Genomic DNA, 21,651 nt, shown 5'->3' with positions numbered 1-21,651 from the left:
CCGGAAGAAGTGTAGGAGTGAAGCACTACTTGAACTTGCATGAGCATTCACGTATATTTGTGCCAGCTGGTGGCCAAGGCAGCCCTCATCTCCTGCCGCTTGGGACTCGGAGCGGTAAATGGTGACTGGTCCGGGGAGCAGCTGAATTTTGCTCTCCATTGCGGATGCCAGATCGGCCCCCTGCAAGCTCTTGTCTCTCAAGGAGTGCTCCCTGAAGCAGCGCTGGAAACTTTGGTCGGGCTCCTTGAGAGACGAGAGCTTGCAGGGGGCCGATCTGGTGTCTGCAATGGAGAGCAAAATCCAGCTTCTTCTCTTTGCTGTAAGTGCGGCATCAGGATTCCGCCTTGGTATATTTACAGCACAAGGCAGCCCTCATTTCCTGCTGCTTGGGACTCGGAGCGGTAAACAGCTTCTGGTTCGGGAAGCAGCCGGATTTTGCTCTCCGTTGCGGATGCCAGATTGGTCCCCTGTAAGCTCTCGTCTCTCGAGGAGCTCAACCAAAGTTTCCAGCGCCACTTCAGGGAGCGCTCCTCGAGAGACGAGAGCTTGCAGGGGGCCGATCTGGCATCCGCAACGGAGAGCAAAATCCGGCTGCTCCCCAGACCAGACGCCATTTACCACTCCGAGTCCCAAGTGTCAGGAGATGAGGGCTGCCTTGCGCCACAAATATACCAAGGCGGAATCCTGATGCCGCACTTACAGCAGAGAGAAGAAGCCGGATTTTGCTCTCCATTGCAGACACCAGATTGGCCCCCTGCAAGCTCTCGTCTCTGGAGGAGCCCAACCAAAGGTTTCCAGCACTGCTTCAGGGAGCGCTCCTCAAGAGACGAGAGCTTGCAGGGGGCCGATCTGGCGTCCGCAACGGAGAGCAAAATCCGGCTGCTCCCCAGACCAGACGCCATTTACCGCTCCGAGTCCCAAGCGGCAGGAGAAGAGGGCTGCCTTGCGCCACTGGCTGGCGCAACTATACTGAGGCGGAATGCTGTTGCCATGCAAATGAAAGTAGTGCTTTGCTCCCACAGCTTCCAGCCACCACAAACGCCACTTCTTCCCGCTTGTGCCGCCCCTCCCCCTCAACAGTACCATTCATTCCAGACGGTGAGGGCTGCACTCCTTTTTCCGTATTGCACCACCTGCAAAAATACGAAAATTTCTCTGCGGACCACCAGTTGGTGACCACTGAAAGGGTCGTTCGACCCCCAAAAGGGTTGCGACCCACAGGTTGAGAACCACTGCTCTATGGTGATTGAACAAGAGAACTCATTCAGACTCTGACGCTCAACAAGAATCCCAGAGAAGATCCTCTATCCCCAAAGTCATTTAAATGTCACATTTACATTACTTGAAAGTTTATTTGCCCATAGAAATAATTCCTGCCAAATTCCAGATGATTGGGACCTCTCTATTTTGGTTTCCATTTACAAATGCACACACACACACACATATGTACAATGACAATAAACTTTATATATGTGTGTGTGTGTGTATATTTACACATATTGTTTATTGTCATTGTACATATATACATAGTTTATTGTCATTGTACATATATACATGGTATACACATACAACGAAATTCACATAACACCCAGAGACCAAGCTCAACACACATGACAATCCCCAAACACACCCCCACCCATCAAAAATTCTCCACCCCTAAACCACCCAAGCATCCACACAGACCAATTAATGCTGTCCAACAGCTCACTGATGACAAGTATTTTTTATGTAAGATTGAGAAATGAATAACGAAAAAAGGCTTGCTTCCTCAAAAGCAAAGTGCTTTTAGGTCAGCTCACTCCACTACTGACAACTGCTTCATTTTATGCCATCTAATAGAAAAATAAACAGTTAAAGGGAGCCAGCCATCCGTTACAACTTTTAAAGATCTCAGTGCAGCATTTGATTTGACAAATAGAGACCTTCTTTAGAGACTTTTCTTTATGCACCTGATTATATACCCCAGCATGGACCATAAGGCAGCTCACCTATCACAGTTACCTGGGTCTCCATGTGTGTTGGGCTTGGTCTGGGTGTTATAATAAAGGTATACAACAAAATGGTCACAAAGATCAGGAATTCCTAAGCATTAAGGTGATGGGCAAGACCCTGGTATCAAAGTTCCTTAGGAATGTTTTTAGTAAGGAGGAAGGTTATTGATAAATATAGGGCTTACTTTGTAATCTTTAGGTTGTAACCTTTATCTGAATTGTGTTACTATGACCCCTGAAGATATATCCATGATGTTGCTCTTAATGACTGATTTATAATGGGGATATGTTTCCGTGATTCAAGAAAATGTATATTTTTCAAAATTGCATAAGAGGGGATCCACTCCAAGCCCAAGTGTGCCCATTTGGAACTTGCTTCCAGGTAGTCCTTTTATTTGCAAATAAAAGTTTTCTTTTCCTTTCTAGCTATCTGGTGTGGTTTCTAAGATAATTCTGGCACCCAAAATGATAACACCTGAGGGCCTTGTCTGGTTCTGCTGAGCTGATCCTGAAATGTTGCCCAACAACACATACTAATAGATATAAAGCAAAATGACTGAAAAGTGTATGAATGTTTTTTGATTAAATTCATGGTTGGATCTGTGGGCTGTCTATCCAACACCTCAGCTCCGCCCAGATTCTCCAAATCTATTTATACTGTGATCAGGATGTTCCTGGGAAAAAAAATGAGGCTGGTAGATCCATGTGCTCCAATATTACTTTGAGTAGAAGGCTGCATGCCTATGAGCCATCACTGAATAAGGTGGAGTTGGGTGTTTGGGCTAGCATAATGATGATATCAGAGTCTCAAAGTTGTGATGTCCAAGGAGTATTGAAGGAGGGCCAAAGATGCTGGGAAGATCTGTATTCTCAATCTTTATCAGGGAGTATCTCTGGAACATCTGAAACAGGTATAAAGTCCATTCCTATTACCTGATCATTTGGAGCAGGCATGACAAGACCAGAAATGTTCACCTGTGTGGTGCAGCTGGCTTTTTCACAGCATCTGACTCTCTGCAAATGCCAAGGATAGTATTTGTCTAACTGTGAAGCATTATTGAGCTTACTGGGACCAGAGGGAAAATAGGAACCAGCCCATGGCATTGAGTGGTAAGTGGGAGGAGTATAGAACAAGATCCGAGAATGTAGCCCTCTTGGATACATCATAAAAAATTGGAAAAGGTTTGCAAGGGATAACCTAATTAAGACCAAAATGGAGCTTTTTGTGTGTAAATCTTTAGTCATGACATTCTTTGGAAGATGGCTGTGAAATGGGCTTTCGGAATATAATACCATCATATAGTAGCCTTTGTTACACGGTCCGTGAATATAATACTATTGTATACAGTCTATGAATTTTTTTCCTTTGGTTCAGTGTTTTGCCTCAGTGCCATTCCTGCAGCAGGTAGGGGCAATTTCCTGTGGTGCTAATGTCTGCTGAAACTATTTTGCAATTGCAATTATACCAATGTTGGTAGTTGTCTTTGCTGACAAATGAGCAAATGGAATAACTGTTATGTTGAGATGTTTTTGAGTTTTTTTGGGGGGGAAAGAGAGATGATGTAAAATATAAATTCACTGTCCCCAAATACTTTCTAAACCAAGATATATTTAAGAAATCCATGGGGGACACGTAAAGGCTTCAGCTCCTCCACTTTATTTAGTTAAGCAGCAAACTGTGAATTCACCATTGCCAGGTATTTGGAAAAGGGGGGGAAGAGGAAAATGACTGGTTAATAAAGCCTTCTCGCTTTCCCACTTTTGGTACTGGCCACTTGAGCCAAGAGAATATTCTATCATGCTACCTTTAAGGCAGGCTCTCCTCTTGGGATAGAGATCTTAGCTGGACCATTTTAACCTTTCTATATTTGTAAACATTGTCAGCCCAATTGTCATAGTTCTGCTAATTTTTTTACATTCCCAAAGAAAAGAAAATGTTACGTAGAATGCAAGGAGAGGAGAATAATTAAAGAATGATTAAGCTGATATCTATGGGACTGAGCTCTGATGTTAAAGGCTGCATCTAGAAGAAAGAAAAGTTTAAAAGGAAAAGGCCAGCCAAAAGGGTTTTGAAGGAGAAAAAGAGCAGAAACCGTCTTTCTGCTCTTTTTCCCCTTCAGTGGCTGCAAGTGATGCTGCTGGCCTAGAAGCCAGGAGAGGATGATTTCTGCCTTAGGCATGAAAGACGGCTGGGTGACTTTGAACTTTGACTCTCTCTCTCAGCACAACCCACCTCGCAAGATAGTTGTTGTGAAAAAAAGTGGAGGAAGGAGTTTTTAGGTATGTTAACTATACTTATTATACTTAATGTTTATAAGAGGCCCAAAGTTGCCTCTAGATGAGATGGGAGGCATACATATCAAATAAGTAAATAATAAATAAAAGTAGGATAAAAAATAATAAACTAATAAATAAAAAGAAAAGGAGAGGGAAAGGAGGGGGGTAAACAATTCCTGTCCCCCCTCCCCATGATCAAAATGGAAATATAAGAGAAAGACATGAAAATTTTTAGTAGTTTTAAATGTGAAAATGCTACTTGTTAGGCGAACAGAAAAATGCTAATTAAACCTTTTTCTTTTAGCAATGGGTTGTGGTATTCCCTCCACCCTGAGAAAAAGGTTGTGAAAATTAACTCTTTGTCCTCCAAAAACCTCAGCCCAGAAATTGAAACCTCCATATTTTGCCTTTGAATATTTATACTGATTATCAGCATGCTTAGATTTTTGTACACAAGGAACCTTGTGAAAGGAACAGGGACTTTTCATACAACTGGAAGTAAAATGCAATATATCCTAAACATACTTATTTTGTTGGGAGTTCTTTTTCTTTTTCCGTAAATATCAGAACGTAAAAATGCTATTTCTGGGGAAATCAAAGAACAGATAAAGCAGGAATGTGGACAATTTTTATGCGTTTAGGAGAGGCCATCTACAAGCAGCTGTGTTGATTCGATACACTGAACAATTCTTTCCCTCTGAAGCATATTTTGATGTCCAAGTGCAAGAGACTTGGATAACATTTAAAATAAAAATTACTGAATTAATCCTGATAGAGCCATTTATTAGCATTAATGATAAAATTAAGCCAGTTGCCTGGCGAGACACAGCAAGGACACTCTGGATCAGATAATAGCCCAGGATGGTTTTTTTAATCTTTTCAAGGCAATTTGCTTTGCCTACAACTTGAATAAATAGCAAAAGTGGGAGTTGGAACCTTATATTTTATTCTAGGATAGGCAGTCCAATGGCCAGACAGTGCAAGATCCTTTTTACCTTTTAGACATTAAATGGGTTATTAGGAGGAGTTTATTGAATTTTGTTTATCCATGAACATGGCACAAGATTAAAAATAGAGAAAAAATTGGGGGCAATGTTTGATAGAATTGCCATGGATTGATACAGTCTAATTGAATTTTTTTCCAACAACTTTTGACTATACAATCAGTCTAAGCACTGAATAAATTCTTGTGCCAATGCAGAGATTTTTTTTCTCCCCAGCTTTATAAATTTTAATTTTAGAAATAGTATTAAAGGTTTTTTTTTTGTTAAATTGTACAATGTTGTTTTTATTTAAAGGGAAAAATGAAGTCAGGGTTAGCATAAACTCTACTTTTGTTAAATGGAAAACTTATATATAACTGAAAAGTTATATATAAAAGTTATCACCATTAAATATTGAAAAAATAGTAAATTGAGGATCACTATATTTTTGGGACAGGCAGTTGGTAGACTAAGCAATCACATTAGGATATCTTTGCCCTCTCTTTGTAAATAGTATAATTCCACCGAAGCGCCTGCTTTAGTTTTAATATATTAATCCTTACTCAGGGCACTCGAAAGGCAACTGGGCTAGATCTCTGTACCTTTAGATCAGGGCTGTCAAACTCACGGCCTAAGGGCTGGATGCGTCATGCACCGGCCACGCCCACACGTGGTTTAGTGAAGGGGAAAAAAGTCCTGATACATCATGTGATGATGACGTGACGACGTGAGTTTGACACCCCTGCTCTAGATGATACCCAAATTGCTTCCAGGTTTAGTTTGGCAGTAATGTAGGTGTTTGACATGAAACAGATCCAAATTTCATACTGTCCATTATAAGGCGACAGCGATACGTCCATTGAGAAAAAAGGTCAACTTACCCAGCTAATTCTGGAAACAGCTTTGATTTCCCAAGTAAAAGAGATAGATTGGCTGAAAAATAATACTTTAAAAGGTCAGGATGGATTTACATTTGCACACAAAAAAGAAAAAAATAAACTGGTAAGAATAAATGTGTAAATTTGATATTAACATTGACTTTTTATTTTTTTTAATTGATATTTTGAGCCTGTTATATACATTGAGTTGCACTAATTTTTGTAGATTATTAGAGCCACAACGACTTCTATTGTGAAGTCCTTGAACACAACTGCTGATGTCCTAGCAACAGTAAAATGGGGCCCTTGAGGCGCTTATAGCTGCTGAAGAAAGACATATGCCATCTAGCTTACAGTATACAGAACAATAAGCAGTACACTGATGATCTTTTTTTTTAATGCTGGGATACCAAATTTTAGATTGCTAAAAGCTTTATTTGGTATTATATTGTTCTTATTAATCATTGGACTCACAATATGTTGTATTCAATTCCTTCCCTTCATGATGTCTTCATGTGGCCAAAGTTTGCCAATCTTTTTAAAAGAAACTATAAGATAATGCTGGTTGAGCAACAATCCTCTAATTATACTTTCTGCCTTTCTCTAAACAGGCTAATAATTTAGTAGTCTAAATTTTAATACATTCTTCATAAATTTCTGTGGCTTATGTAACCCTGCACATTTTGACACTGGATAAAAGTGGGGCATGATAAGATAGCCCAATTCACTTAAATTTAATCAAATTGTATTTATGTATTGATAAACTATTTGTTATTCATGCATTAAAATACCACTTCTTATTTAAAACATATTGCCATGGAGTTGAACTGCTTTGTTGAGCAGAAATGAGACCAATTTGACCAGACCATCTGTCTCCTACTCAGGAATGCCTAACCATTAAGGTGATGAGCAAGACCTTGGCATCAAGTTGCTTAGGAATGTTTTTAGTAAGGAGGAAGGCCAGGGGTAAGATAAATGTCATAGCTACTTTGTAACCGTTAGCTTGTAACCTTTAGCTAAACTGTGTTACTATTGCACTGAAGATGTATGTTGATATTGTTCTTAATTATTGGTTTATAATGTGTTCCCATGATTGATTCATGACAATATATATATTTTTCAAAACTATATAAAAATGTGTCCACTATAAGTTGGGGTGTGCTCAATTGGAATTTGCTTCCACATAGCCCTTTCAATTGCAAATAAAAGTTTTCTTTTTTGGCTATCTGGTATGGTTCGTTAGGCTTGCATGCCAGATAAAAGGACCCAACTTTATGGGACAATAATGCCAGGAACAGATGGCTCTCCTTGCACTGTTTCCTTTCTTGCAACTGATTAGTTTGCACACTTTCCCTAACACTAAATATCACATCACACAAACAAGACACATGCAGAAGCCTTTCCCAAAACAAGCATTACTTTATTAACAGCAATGTTTTTACCCATTGTTTTCCCACTTATTCCATTGATCAAAAAATGGTGTGAGTATCCTAAGAGCAGTCAGAACACACGCTTCTCCCAGGTACCATCAAGAGCCAGAAATAGCCTTCAGTTGTCCATTTGCAACCAAGAAGGAGGGGGGGGGGGACAAACCTGACAGTCCAATCAGCGAAGAAGAGACTTCTGCAAAGCTATACACACCAGTACAGATCAGTTGGGATAGAAGAATCATAATGAAACTAAACCACGAGAAATACAAACATACAGAGATGAGAAAAGCTTTTAACATACACACATGGAACTTTGCACAATGAATTAACCTTCCTGCCCAATTACCTTTCCAGGGTGGTAAAAGAAAAAAACATTCAAAGTGGCAAAACACTTACATACATGCCATTGCTGTCTGCAAAAGTACCCACCTGAATTGCTGCACACCTCAAACCTCACTGGAGCAAGAAAAATTTCAAACTAATGTGTTTTTTTTTTTAATATCAAAGGAATTTTGGATAACATCAATTCCGTTGAATGACAAAAAAAAAATCCATGTATCTCAAACCAAAATTCTAATACTGTCCCATTTAATACTAAGTACAAAGACAGGACATATAACAACCCACCTAATTAGCTCTTCTTTTTGTTCCCTATAAGAATGATTAATGATACCTATATTAGTATGTAATCTAGCAGAATAGAAAAACTAACTACAATTTGCCTAAATTTCTGCTCAGTTTTGGTCTGACTGCAATATCAGAAACCCTTGTTAACAATCAGCGATGAACAAATTATGATACTTGGCTTTTAAGTCATGGATCACCCTAGCATGGAAAATAAAAGAGAAAGGCTGGGCAATAGGGAGTCTGGCATATTGATCAAGGAAGAACTGGAATGGAAAGGTAAAGATGACCAGGCATGCCTCTGTGTTTTTTGGTTAGCTGTTAAATTCCCATACAAGACCTCAGCGATTGTGATATTAGATGTGTATGTACTCACACATAATATTTCTTTGGCATATGGATGAATTTAGAGCAAATCTTGGTAGCGCTAAATTCAAAAATTCCCAACATAGTTACAATAGTTTGGGGAGATTTTAAAGCGAGGTTGGGGCCTTTTGCACAAAATCATATTAGTAATCTGAACTTTTCCAAAGCCATCATTTCAAATTTTGTATTATCTTTATGGTTCTTTAGGGACCAGAAAAGAAACTTTGCTGGTATACAAGTGTTAAACTTGGTATGCAAATGTAACTTGCAAATTCTAGGGGGCAAAGTTTTGTATACCCTTTACTTACCATTCAGAGAAATCAAGTAGTACTTCAGACTACATATGTATCTCTAGCAGTTATGTGTCTTTTTTCTCAACTTCCAGGTTTATGTAAGAGACGATGATGACTACTAACTGGCTGCCAGGAGGGATAAAAATCGATGATTTTTTTTTAAAATTTTTTTTAAAAAATTGATTTTTAAAATTTAAATTGGATTTTTTAGATTTTTATCAAATTTATTTTAATAAAATGCTTTTAGAGTAAAAATCTAAACATAGTTTTCTATTTAAGATATATTAATAATTTATTCAGCATGAAATGGAACTTAGTTATGTAGCATGAGGCTGTATATTCTGCACTATTTCCATTTTTGGTAAATTCATTCAATGAATCAAAGCTCTGCAAGCTGAGATAACATGCACTCTAAATAGGAAACCTTCATTTTGTTGCAAATAATAATATTAAAGATTCTAACTACCAGAAAGAATGAGTCCCTACATTTAAAGAGCACCTGTCATTTCAGATGCCATACATCATGACAGAGCCTGTTAGTGGGCATCCACTCACCTGTTGCCCACCATATCCCTCACCTTGTTGTGTCACTGCCGCACAGGGTGGATAAAAATCATTGATTTTTATCAAATCGGATTTTTAAAATTTCTATTAAATTTATTTTAATAAAATGCTTTTGGAGTAAAAAACTATCTAAAGAACTATCAGCATGAAATGGAACTTATGTCATGCCTGGAAGCCATCTTTTTCGTACGATCTTAGTTATGTAGCATGAGACTGTGTATTCTTCAATATTGGGACTGTTGGTGAGCCAACAACAGGTCAGAGGAGGAGCCGCTGCGGGACAGAGATGACAGTTGCTCTTTAAAAATTATAATTTAAATCAAGTTGATTTAAATCAAGCCTTTTTACTAGTGATTTAAATCATGATTTAAATCGTGATTTAAATCGACTTGATTTAAATCAAATCTACCCTGCTGCTGCATCACCAGCCGTCCCATTAAAGGGAATAGGACTGTCAACAGCAGTTCGGAGGAGGAGCCCCTGCAGGACAGAGATGATAGTTGCTCTTTAAAAATTATTTAAATCGAATTGATTTAAATCAAGCCTTTTTACTAGTGATTTATGATTTATTTACTAGTAAGTCATTATTTAAGGGACGCAGTGGCTCAGTGGCTAAGACACTGAGCTTGTCGATCAGAAAGTTGGCAGTTCAGCAGTTCCAATCCATAGGTCCGTGTAACAGGGTGAGCTCCCATTACTTGTCCCAGCTTCTGCCAACCTAGCAGTTCAAAAGCATGTAAAAAATGCAAGTAGAAAAATAGAGATTACTTTGGTGGGAAGGTAACAGCGCTCCATGCGCCTTCAGTGTTGAGTCAAGCCGGCCACATGACCACAGAGATGTCTTCGGACAGTGCTGGCTCTTTGGCTTAGAAACGGAGATGAGCACCACCCCTAGAGCTGGAAACGACTAGCACACATGTGCAGGGGAACCTTTACCTTTTAAATCATGATTTAAATCCACCCTGCCGGCTGCTCTTAATTTCTGTGAGCATTCAGATCTTAGACCCTACACCACAATTGATAAATGGTTCTACCTTTATTTAAATGTCTACCAGGACACAGGGATAAAATGGACCAGAACAGATGTGATGGTTTTGATTGAGTACATGAAATTTGATTAACCTTAATTCTGGTAGTTACCTAACTTTGCACAGATGTCACCTCTGTACTTATAGCCTATGAAACCCTAAATGCAGAACTAAGAAAATTCTTAACTGAAAAGGCCCTTCCTAGAAGGTTCCAGGTATAAGGTACTCCTTGGTTTGATTCAGTGTAACTCCCTGAGAAAACAATTAAGACCATGTGTACTGAACAATTATCCATCAAATAATAATAATCATGTTGCCATGCTATCACTCAAACAAGAGTACAAGTTTATTTACCCATATAAATAATTCCTGCCAAATTCCAGTTGGTTGGGACCTCTCTATTATGGTTCCCATTTACAAAAAGGGCGATTATAGATCAATTAGTCTAGTTGATATTGTAGCAAAATTGCATGCAAAATTATGTCTTTAACTGTATATTTTTCTATTAAACATCATAAAATGAAGCAGTTGTCAGCAATATAAAAAAGATTGAAGAATGGGTAACTGAAAAAGGTTTGCTTCTGAAAGAGCAAACTGGATTTAGGTCAGGTTCCTCCACTATTGACAACTGCTTCATTTTAAGTCATTTAATAGAAAATATATAAAAGGAGCCAACTGTTTACACTTTTATAAACCTTAGTGCAGGGGTATCAAATTTGATTTAATTGAGGGCCGCCTCAGGGGTTGTGTTTGACCTCGGGGGGGGGGGGGGTCTGGGGGACATGACTAAGGGGCGTGGCCAGCTCAATGTCACCTATGTTGGAGGTGCCTGCATGTGGCCATCGGAAGGGCCACACGCAGCCCTCCACAGCTCCATTTTTGCTGACAGAAGGTTGCAAGAGGCTGTTGCAGCTGAAAACGGAGCTTGGGAGCACACGGCCCTCCTGAGCTCTGTTTTCGTTGGCAGAGGCACCCCGGGCTGGTCCTTCGCTATTTCCAGGACAACCCCGAGGGCCAGATCTAAGCACCCCACAGGCCAGATGTGGCCTATGGGCCTTGAGTTTGACACCCCTGCCTTAGTGCATCATTTGATTCAATAAATACTAAATAGAAACCTTCTTTGGAAGCAGTTTATGAACTTAAGCTCGGAATCTTCTACTTCAGGGATCCCCAACACCAGGATTGTGGCACTAGTCCGCAGCCCGCCAGAACCAGGCCACGCAAGTGGGAAAAGCCCCATCCGGCCACATGCAGAATCCAGCTAACATGTAAAACCATGTCCCCCCAGTCTGTGGAAAAACCACCCTCCATGAAACTAGTCCCTGGCGCCCAAAAGATTGGGGGCCATTGCTTACTTAATCAAGGCATTATACTCAAACTCTGGGCCAATGCCATAAAGCAGCTCACCTACCATAGTTACCCTTGTTCTACAATTCCAATCATAAAGGCATATAACAAAAAAATAATACCAATAATCACATATGGTGCAGAACTGTGGGATAAATAAATGCTCCTTACTGGAACAGATAGTCTACTTTTTTGAAATGTCTTGAATGTGGATAGGTTTACACCAGCCCCAGCAATAAAGGCAGAGGTGGACATATCCCCTATACAAAATATTCAACTATTGGCTAAAAATCCTATCCATGGATTCAGATAAATTACTCAAGCTGTGTTTCAAAACGAAGTTGCACAACATGGACCACCCACTTTTAAAAATCATCTTGCAATATGGATTCTCCCTCCAGTTCCCAGTCCAAACAAATGTAAATGCCGAGTAAACTTTCAAACAAAGAGTTATTGGCATGGCATGGGTTCAGGTTATCTAAGGGACCATCTCATCACCCCACCCGTGCTGGTAGCCAAAGCATGCTGTGGGCCTGAGAATTCTGGCTGGTGAGATCCAAAAGGGCATTCTCTGCTGTGGTGCCTGTCCTCTGGAATAGCTTGCTCTCCAGAGTGAGATCCTCTCCAACCCTCCTGACTCCATAAAAAGGTGTCTGCAGTTGACTTGAGGAACTGGCTTCATGTTGTAGATGGCTTATAGAGTAATATCATATTCCACTTTCCCTCTGCTCATCCTATTCCCTCCCTCCCCATCTTTTAGCTATCATATTTTGTATTTTGAGTTTTGTTCTATTTATATAGTTTTATTTTTAATATTGTAAGCCTCACAGAGTTACTCTATAGTAAGATGGGTAGCCAATAAATTTGATAGATTGATATCGACTGCACGTTTTACTCTCCAGAAAAAGCTGCTTATTTAGATCCTTATTTAAAAACTAAAATATATTAGGGCACCAGGGAGAAACAATCTTACTTACTGCGGGGAATGAATATGCACATCGTCATTTCAACAACTGTTTCAAAAAGGACAGAATACCTCGATCAGGTTGGAATCAACTGTAAGGATGAATATATTATGAAGTTTTCTTTTCTTTTTATTTAATTGCATTTTTGTATGAGTTATATCTATATTTGATACAGTCAATCATTTAATTAATAAAGTTATGTTCTTCTATTTTACCTTATACTATTTTATCATACTTTTTAAAATCCTCATATTATCTTACCTACCGTATTTTATTCTATTTTATCTCACCATAGCTTTTGTATTTTTCGGAGTATAAGACGCATCTATTTCCCCCAAAAGAGGGTGAAAATCTGGGTGCCTATTATACTCTGATTGTAGCCCCGCCCAGCCTCTCAAACGGAGGTTTGAGAGGCTGAAAAGACTCAGAAATGAAGCTTCTGAAAAAAAGCCTCCAAAACAGAGCTTCAGAAAAAAAGCCTCTGAAACAAAGTTTTCAAAAGCTTTCAGAGGCAGAAAAAAGTTTTTCAGAGGCTGAAAAAAAAGCAAGGCACAGAGCTCACAACCAATGAACCTCTTGCTAAAATTCACCTCTGGGAAAAGCTGATTGGGGGTATTTCAGGAGGCCGATCCACCTGCCAATCAGCTTTTTTTTTATTTTTCTCCCCAAAAACTAAGGTGTGTCCTATACTTTGGTGCGTCTTATAATCCGAAAAATACTGTAGTTTATCGCATTTCACTATAAATTATTTATTATTATATTTCTATACCACCTTTCTCCCGTAGGACTCAAGGCGGTGTACAGTCAACAAAAATATAGACACACAAACATCATAAAATTGCTAATTAAAATTGTTACTTAGTTTGGTCAATTAAATAAAACCCAGAATTAGATAATATTTAAAAAATCATTCGCATGTTTGTATGTTTAGCCCTGCCTGTTGGAACATCAGGGTCTTGAGGCACGGCGGAAAGCACGGAGATCAGGGATATTCCATATCTCCGGGGGCAGTTCATTCCAAAGGGTTGGAGCCCCCACAGAGAAGGCCCTCCCCCTGGGAGTCGCCAGTCGACATAATTTGACTGACGGTACCCTGAGTAGTCCCTCCCTGTGAGAACGAACTGGTCGGTGGGAGGCTATTGGTGGCAAAAGACGGTCTCGTAGGTACCCAGGTCCTAAGCCATGGAGCGCGTTAAAGGTGATAACTAACACCTTGAATCGCACCCGGAAGACCACCGGGAGCCAGTGCAGCTCGCGTAGGAGAGATGTTACATGGGCGTAACAAGCTGCGCCCATAATCACCCGCGCGGCTACGTTCTGGACCCGTTGGAGCCTCCGGGTGCTTTTCAAGGGGAGCCCCATGTAGAGAGCATTACAGTAGTCCATACGGGAGGTAACTAGGGCATGAGTGACCGTGCGCAAGGCATCCCGATTCAGAAAGGGACGCAACTGGCGGATCAGGCGAACCTGATAAAAGGCACCCCTGGCCACGGCCGTCAAATGATCTTCTAAAGATAACCGTGAATCCAGGAGGACACCCAAGTTGCGGGCCCTCTTTGTGGGGAGCAAGATTTCATCCCCTATTGTCAGTGATGGTACCAGCTGACTATACCGGGACGCCGGAAGCCACAGCCACTCGGTCTTGGAGGGGTTGAGTCTGAGCTTGTTTCTCCCCATCCAGATCCGCACGGCCTCCAGGCAACGGGACATCACAGCAAGGGCATCATTGGGGTGGTCTGGGGTGGAGATGTATAGCTGTGTGTCATCAGCATACTGATGAACACTCACCCCAAAACCACGGATGATCTCACCTAGCGGTTTTACATAAATGTTGAACAGAAGGGGTGAGAGGACTGACCGTTGCGGCACCCCACAAATAAGGTGCCTCGAGGTCGACCTCTGCCCCCCTGCCAACACAAACTGTGAACGGTCAGAGAGGAAGGAGGAGAACCACCGAAGCACGGTGCCCCCTATTCCTAACCCCTCTAGCCGGTGCAGTAAGATACCATGGTCGATGGTATCAAAAGCCGCTGAGAGATCTAATAGGACCAGGATAGAGGAGCAACCTCTGTCCCGAGCCCTCCAGAGATCATCCACCAATGCGACCAATGCCGTTTCTGTGCTGTATCGTGACCTGAAGCCCGACTGGAACGGATCCAGATAGACAACTTCATCCAGGTATCGGGGTAGTTGTCGCGCCACCACACTCTCAACAACCTTCACAACAAAGCGAAGATTGGAGACTGGACGATAATTTGATAATATAGCCGGGTCCAGGGAAGGCTTCTTGAGGAGGGGCCTCACAACCGCCTCTTTCAAGGTGGCGGGAAAGACACCCTCACTCAGAGAAGCATTTATAATCCCCTGGAGCCAGCCTCGTGTAACCTCCCGGGAGGCCAGTACCAACAAGGAGGGACACGGGTCCAATAAACATGTGGCAGCGTTAAGCTTGCCCAGAATCCTGTCCACGTCCTCAGGAGCCACAGAGTCAAACTCTTCCCAGATAACGTTCTCAAGACCTGCCCCCATCTCCTCCCCTGGATCTACCCAATCGGAGTCCAGGCCTTCCCGAATCTGAGCGACTTTATCATGCAGGAATTGTACAAAATCCTCAGCTCGATCCTTTAAGGGATCTTCCCGTACCCCCACCTGAAGTAGGGAGCGGGTCACCCTAAACAGCGCAGCTGGGCGGTTCTCTGCAGATGCAATAAGAGCGGAGAAGTAGCTAGACTTCGCCACTCTTATCGCCACTAGGTAGGTCTTAATATAAGATCTCACCTGTGTTCGGTCAGATTCAGATCAGCTTGTCCTCCAATCGCTCTCCAGGCGTCTTTTCCGACGCTTCATCTCTCTCAGCTCCTCGGAAAACCAAGGAGCTAGACGAGATTGGCATCGGGTCAGAGGCTGCAAAGGCACGACACGGTCCAAGCCCCCAGTAGCCGCCCTGTCCCAGGTGACCACCAGGTCCTCAGTCGAGTCGTGAGCCAGAGTCTCAGGAAATGGCTCAAGCTCCATCAGGAACCTTTCGGGGTCCATCAGGCGCCTGGGACGGAACCATTTGGTTGGTTCCATCTCCCTGCAGTGGGTGGAAGTGACTTGAAAGTCCATGTGAAGGAGAGAATGATCAGACCATGACAAGGGCTTGATGTCTATATCCCCTATTCTTAGATCATTCAGCCACTGATCAGAGACAAAAATCAAGTCCAGAGTGTGATTCCCCAAGTGGGTGGGGCCTTGAACTACCTGGGTCAGGCCCATGGCCATCATGGAAGCCATGAACTCCCGAGCCGTCTCCGACATCTCACCAGCAGATTAAAATCCCCCATAACAATAAGTCTGGGGGTTTCCACCGCCACCCCGGCTATAATGTCGAGCAGCTCAGACAGGATCGCTGTTACGTGGCAGGGAGCCAGGTACACAATCAGTAGGCCCATCTGAATCCCCTGACCCCACTTCACAAGGAGGGACTCACATCCGGCTATCTGAGGAACAGTGGCCTCCCTCGGGCAAAGACTTTCTCTAATGATTGCTGCCACTCCCCCACCCCTTCCCTGAGTCCTTGGCTGATGGAATGCACGGAAACCTGGCGGGCACATTTCCACAAGGGGAACTCCTCCCTCCTGGCCTAACCAGGTCTCCGTAATCCCTGCCAGGTCAGCACCCCCCTCTGAAATAAGATCATGAATGAGGGGGGCTTTATTTACCACTGACCTGGCATTACATAACATCAGCTGTAGACCCAGGGTCTGAGACTCTGAACAACCTGGGAAACGAGCAGTGCTTTGGGGGTCGGAGTGGGCAATCGCTCGTAAACATCGAGTGCGCACTCCTGAAACATAATATGGCCCCCTGCAGCCGTCATATCTGCCCCTCCCACTTACTATACTAATGCCCATCGCTTCATCCCCCTGCATCCTTGTCAGATTTGTCCCCATCCTCCCCACCATGATCATCAGACCCATTACCCCTTTCAGTGGATTTATGGATCCCCCCAGATCCATTCCCACAATCCCTCCCAGAACCCCTTAAAATAGAACTTAAAAGATTTATCTAAAAAACCCCAAAGCCGTCGGTTTTTTGCAAACCACCTCTCAGGATTCCAAAACCCGTCCTCAAGGGCGGCCCTTGATAACTGAAAGGGCCAGACATGTGAGAGAGGGGAATCTCGCAGTGCAAGGAGCTCCACAGTTGAATACATCAAAGATAGGAGCGAGTTGAAGGAGATGAAGGATCATTTTCTTCTAAGAGTGTTAGAGATGGTTAAGACAGGCAATTTAAAATAAGGGAGGAAATAGATGTAAAGGGGAGACCAGTAAGTTACAAATGTCAATACATCGGAACATCATCGCCCTCTCACGACGATGGGAAGTCTTGTGGTTGTAGTAAGTCCATCTAAAGGAGGTGGGGGTAGAGGTCTCAAAGGGTCGTCCTCTCACAGCGACCAAACCATTTGAAACAAACAAAGAGAAGGTGCTCTATCTCCCCATAATCCAAGACTCTCGATGTCTGTATCTCCTCCAGTCCTGATACCAGCGATGGCCGAGGATTAGATCAAAAAAGTAAGGCAGAGCCACTGGACAAAGTATTTAGGGTTAAATAATCAGGGTAATCTTGGGGGAATAGGTGGTAAATAAAGCTGCAGATCGATCTAAGATTGCAAGTTAACGCTGAGTGGTCGTAATAGATCTAGATCTGATAAAGGAGAGAGGGACAGTTGAGGGGAGAGTAAGTCATCATCTCCAATTTGTAATCCTCAGTCCCTATCCATCACCTTGCTCAGGCTACTTAGTTCAATTAGTTTAATAAGTCCTCAGAGTTTCAAGAAAGAGGAGTGCAACAGATCCCTAGAGGTTGAGGGGATCCTAACATTTATAGCCTTTGCAGCATTGCCCTCTCCTCTATTAACAACGAGGGCTTCCTTGCAGCCTCCTGGTGTTGCCGTTGCCATTGCTGCCATTAGCGCCATTCCCTTCGCCATTGTGGTAACCCCCCTTGCCATAGACATCATCGCCGCCATGTTGCTACATGCAGCGCCTATTAGCCCAGGCATCATTATCAACACTCTATCTGGAGTCGCTGTTGCCACCGTCTCGCCAACCATTTCATCAGCTGTATTAGACTCAGTGGTTGACCCGGTCATGACAGCCAGGTTTTGATGTTGACATCCTCCCCACCACCCTCAGTCTTTTTACTGACAAACAGCTGATCTTCAGGCTCGGCTCGGGTTTTATCCTTGGGCTCCATCCACAGCTCTATTGAGCCGAAAATACCTCAGCTTGCTGGGAGGGGGGTCTGTGGATGGTTAATTGACCCCCACACTTTTGAAAATGTCAAAACATCTCCCTCCTAGCCTCGGAGTTTCAGCTCTGAGCTGCCATTTTGTTTTGCAACTGTCAACGGAATAAATTATCACAATATTGTATTTTACTGTGACTGATGCTCATGTCTGATATGGTCAATTGACTAATCAATAAAGTATATTATATCATCATAATTGTTGCATAAGTGCCAATGAAAATTACATGATAAATAGCAAACAAGAAAACCATCTCAACATTCATTTTAAATGAACATAACGAAACTTACATAATTATAGGAATTACAAATATCTGTACACATAATACAATTAAATCCCAAAGTTAGGTCCAATTATTCAGAGTGAAGATGAAAAGTTCAAAATTCAAAGCATTCATTTACTGAGGAGAGATTTAATTCTTTAAAAGGTCAGTCTCACATTTTTCCCCTCAAACTTTCTCCCTTCAGCCCAAAATGTTCATGTGTTATACACACATGCATAGGCACTCACAAACTACTATTCCCCTTTATAATTACATATACAAATGCTTTCAAACAAAAATAGTTACAGGTACTTAACATTTAAAAAATCCTCTTCCTAACCTGCTTCTTACAGCAAATTCAGGCAATAGAATCAAGCCCCAAATTTCTAGTCAGTGTGAAACTTAGTTGTCCATTTGTTTTATGTAACAAATCTCTCTCAGGCAAACATACTGAAAATTTAACTTTCTCTCTTCCATTGAGGAAAGAAAATTTCTAATCAATCAGCAAAGGAATATTTAAAATAAATAAAATCAAAAGGTCTCCTCTGCTTTTAATTTTAACCAGGAGCTTGAGAGGAAAATACGTATTGTGTCAGTTTCCCCTTTCTGAATCCACTGGCATTCATTGGGATTTTTAAATAAAGGTGCCATTATGTTGCTTGTATGGACTTCAAGTAGTATGATATCTAATAAAGGAGCATCTAGAATATTTTTGCTTAAAACAAACAAAAACTTTAGTCCAACAATACCAATATATGAGATGATTGATATGATCAAGTTGCAAATCTTGTTTTAAAAATTTATCATAGTAGAAAGTACCCAAACTTGGCTAGATTACATTACTGCTTGCATCTATTCCAGAAATAGCTTTTTTTTTGTCACTCCAGCTTAGATAGAAAATTGTCCTTTATCCCAAGCTAATACATATTTCCTCAAAGAAGATTCTGCCCTAATTTATTAAAATGTGTATATCAGGCTTGCAGTACATCTGAACTCCTGGAAACTTCCTAATTGGTCCAGCGCAGATTCCCCTGGTTCAGACCCTTGACAATTTAACTCTCTAATCTGCCCAGGTATGATTTTGTCATACAACCTTTTGATGCCCTATTGAATCATATATATCTCCCTGATCCCCTTCGCAATCCAGGGTTCTCTATTCATTATCCACAAGGGTTAGCAGACATTTGAGGGAGCCTGGAATCCAGTTTGACACACAGCTTTGATCAATAAACAAATTTATCAACAAAAGCTATCACTCACATGACAAGGCATAAAAAGAATTTCATAGGTACCTATAAACTATAAAATGATTTAATTCATGCAACTGTTTGGCTCAAGACTAAAATTCTCTTTACTACCTTTCAGGATGAGACAACAGAAAGACATAATTCTGTGGCCAAATGGTCCAATAACAGCAGAGCTTGACTATTCTGAGACTCAACCCTATAGGTAAACTCAGGGCCTTGGCTGGCTCACTAAAATTACTGGAATATTTTATTCCTTAGCAAATTTGTTTCTGAGCTGGGATCAAGAAAACAGGCTATTACATGAATTTAAGTTCAATTATATGACTTAAGACCAGCATAATACCAGTGAAAAAGAAAAAATAAGGAATCTAAGAAGAAATCAGCATGGCTGCACAAAGAATTATCTGATAAACTGAAAGACAAAAAGTAAAAAAAAATGGAAAGAGGGATAAATAACTAAGGCAAAATATCAGCATATAGTCTGAATCTGCAAAGATGAAGTCAGGAAAACCAAGACTGAGAATGAAATAAGACCTGCAAGAAATGTCAAAAATAATAAAAAATGTTTCTTTCAGCATGTAAAAAAAATGAAAAAGGTCAAGGAAAGAAATGGTTCACTAATGGGAGAAATTAGCAAGGAAGCGATGGGCAGCAGAGAGAAAGCAGAGCTACTTAATTCATTCTTTGCATCTATCTTCACACAAAATGAAGAAACAGCCCAATCTAGCAAAAGCAGAATCTTAGAAGGTTGGCTAGGAATATAAATTAAAATAGGCCAAAAAAAAAAAAAATATGTTAATACATCTGTCCACATTGGAGGGCTTCAAATCATCAGGACCAGATGGATTACATTCCAAAGTTCTGAAGGAGATGGCAGTCGTGATCTCAGAGCCATCTAACCATTTTTCAAAGATCTTGGAGCACTGGGGAACTACCAGAGGACTGGAAAATGGATCCAAGAAACTATAGACCTGACATCAACACCTGAGAAGATCCTGGAAAAGATAATTAAGCAACATGTCTGTGAACACCTAGAGTCAAGCAAAATTATAACTAGTAGCTAATATAGGTTGCCAAAAATGAATCACGCCAAACAAATCTTATTGTATTCTTTGACATAGTAACTAAATTAGCGTATCAGCAAAATACTGTGGATATAGTATACTTGGATTTAAATAAGGCATTTGACAAAGTAGACCACAACCTACTTCTTGATAAGTTACAAAAATGTGAAATAGAAGTATCACCATTAGGTGAATTCATAACTGGCTGACAAATCACATTCAACATGTAGTCCTCAATGAAACTACGGTATATCTATATGGAAAGAAGTACACAGTGGAATACCCCAAGGTTCTGTTTTAGGCCCAGTACTTTTCAACATCTTCATAAATGATTTAGATGAGGGGATAGAAGGGGAAGTCATCAAATTAACAGACAACACCAATCTGGCAGAAATAGCCAATATCTGAGAAGATAGGCTCAAGATCCAAAGAATCTCGACAGACTTCAACCCTGGCCCCTAGCTAACAAAATAAAATTCAATGATAATAATACTAACGTTTTACACTTAGGCAAGAAAAACCAAACATACAGGTACAAACTAGGTGGCACCTGGTCAAACAGCAATAACTGTGAGAGAAATCCAGGAGTCCTAATAACTGACCAATTAAAAATGAGACAACAGTGTGCAGCATCCATCAAAAAAGCCAATGCAGTCCTTGGCTGAATTAAGAGATAGAATCAAGATCACATAAAGTATTGGTATTGCTTTATTATGCCGTGGTAAGACCACACTTTCAATATTTTATCCAGTTTTGGTCACCACAATATAAAAAAGATGTTGAGACTCTACAAAGAATGCAGAGAAGAGCAACAAAAATGATCAGGGGCTGGAGCTAAAACATGAAAAATGGTTGCAAGCATTGGGCATGTCTGGTCTGGTCTAGTGAAAAGAAGGATTGGGGTAACATGTAGTAGTCCTTTCATATTTGAGGGGCTGCCACAAAGAAGAGGGGTCCAACCTATTCTTTAAAGTACCTGAAGGGAGGAAAAGAAGCAAGAGATGGAAACTAATCAAGGAGAATCAATCTAGAACTA

At 41.2% G+C, this 21,651-nt stretch overlaps 1 protein-coding gene across 6 annotated transcripts in view; it reads right to left on the bottom strand.

Annotated features, from left to right (window-relative positions):
• The window catches only part of SGO1 (shugoshin 1), a 36,346-nt gene that overhangs the window by 12,876 nt on the left and 1,819 nt on the right, over positions 1 to 21,651 (bottom strand). For 2 of the 6 annotated variants that reach the window (XM_034402243.3, XM_087892579.1), the window contains exon 2: positions 12,759 to 12,837. The exons of 1 other annotated variant lie outside the window; for it this stretch is intronic. The gene's annotated coding sequence lies outside the window, so the exon portion shown is untranslated. Of the gene's footprint in view, positions 1 to 6,132; positions 6,185 to 12,758; positions 12,838 to 21,651 lie in introns of all 6 variants that reach the window. 3 more of the 6 variants (XM_034402242.3, XM_087892578.1, XM_060685760.2) reach the window with 2 other exon arrangements.

Source organism: Pantherophis guttatus, chromosome 4 (genome assembly GCF_059756535.1).
Source record: "Pantherophis guttatus breed Tessera chromosome 4, ASM5975653v1, whole genome shotgun sequence".
Taxonomy (NCBI): domain Eukaryota; kingdom Metazoa; phylum Chordata; class Lepidosauria; order Squamata; family Colubridae; genus Pantherophis; species Pantherophis guttatus.
Note: the sequence above shows the minus strand (reverse complement) of the source record. Positions and strands in the feature narration are given on the sequence as shown.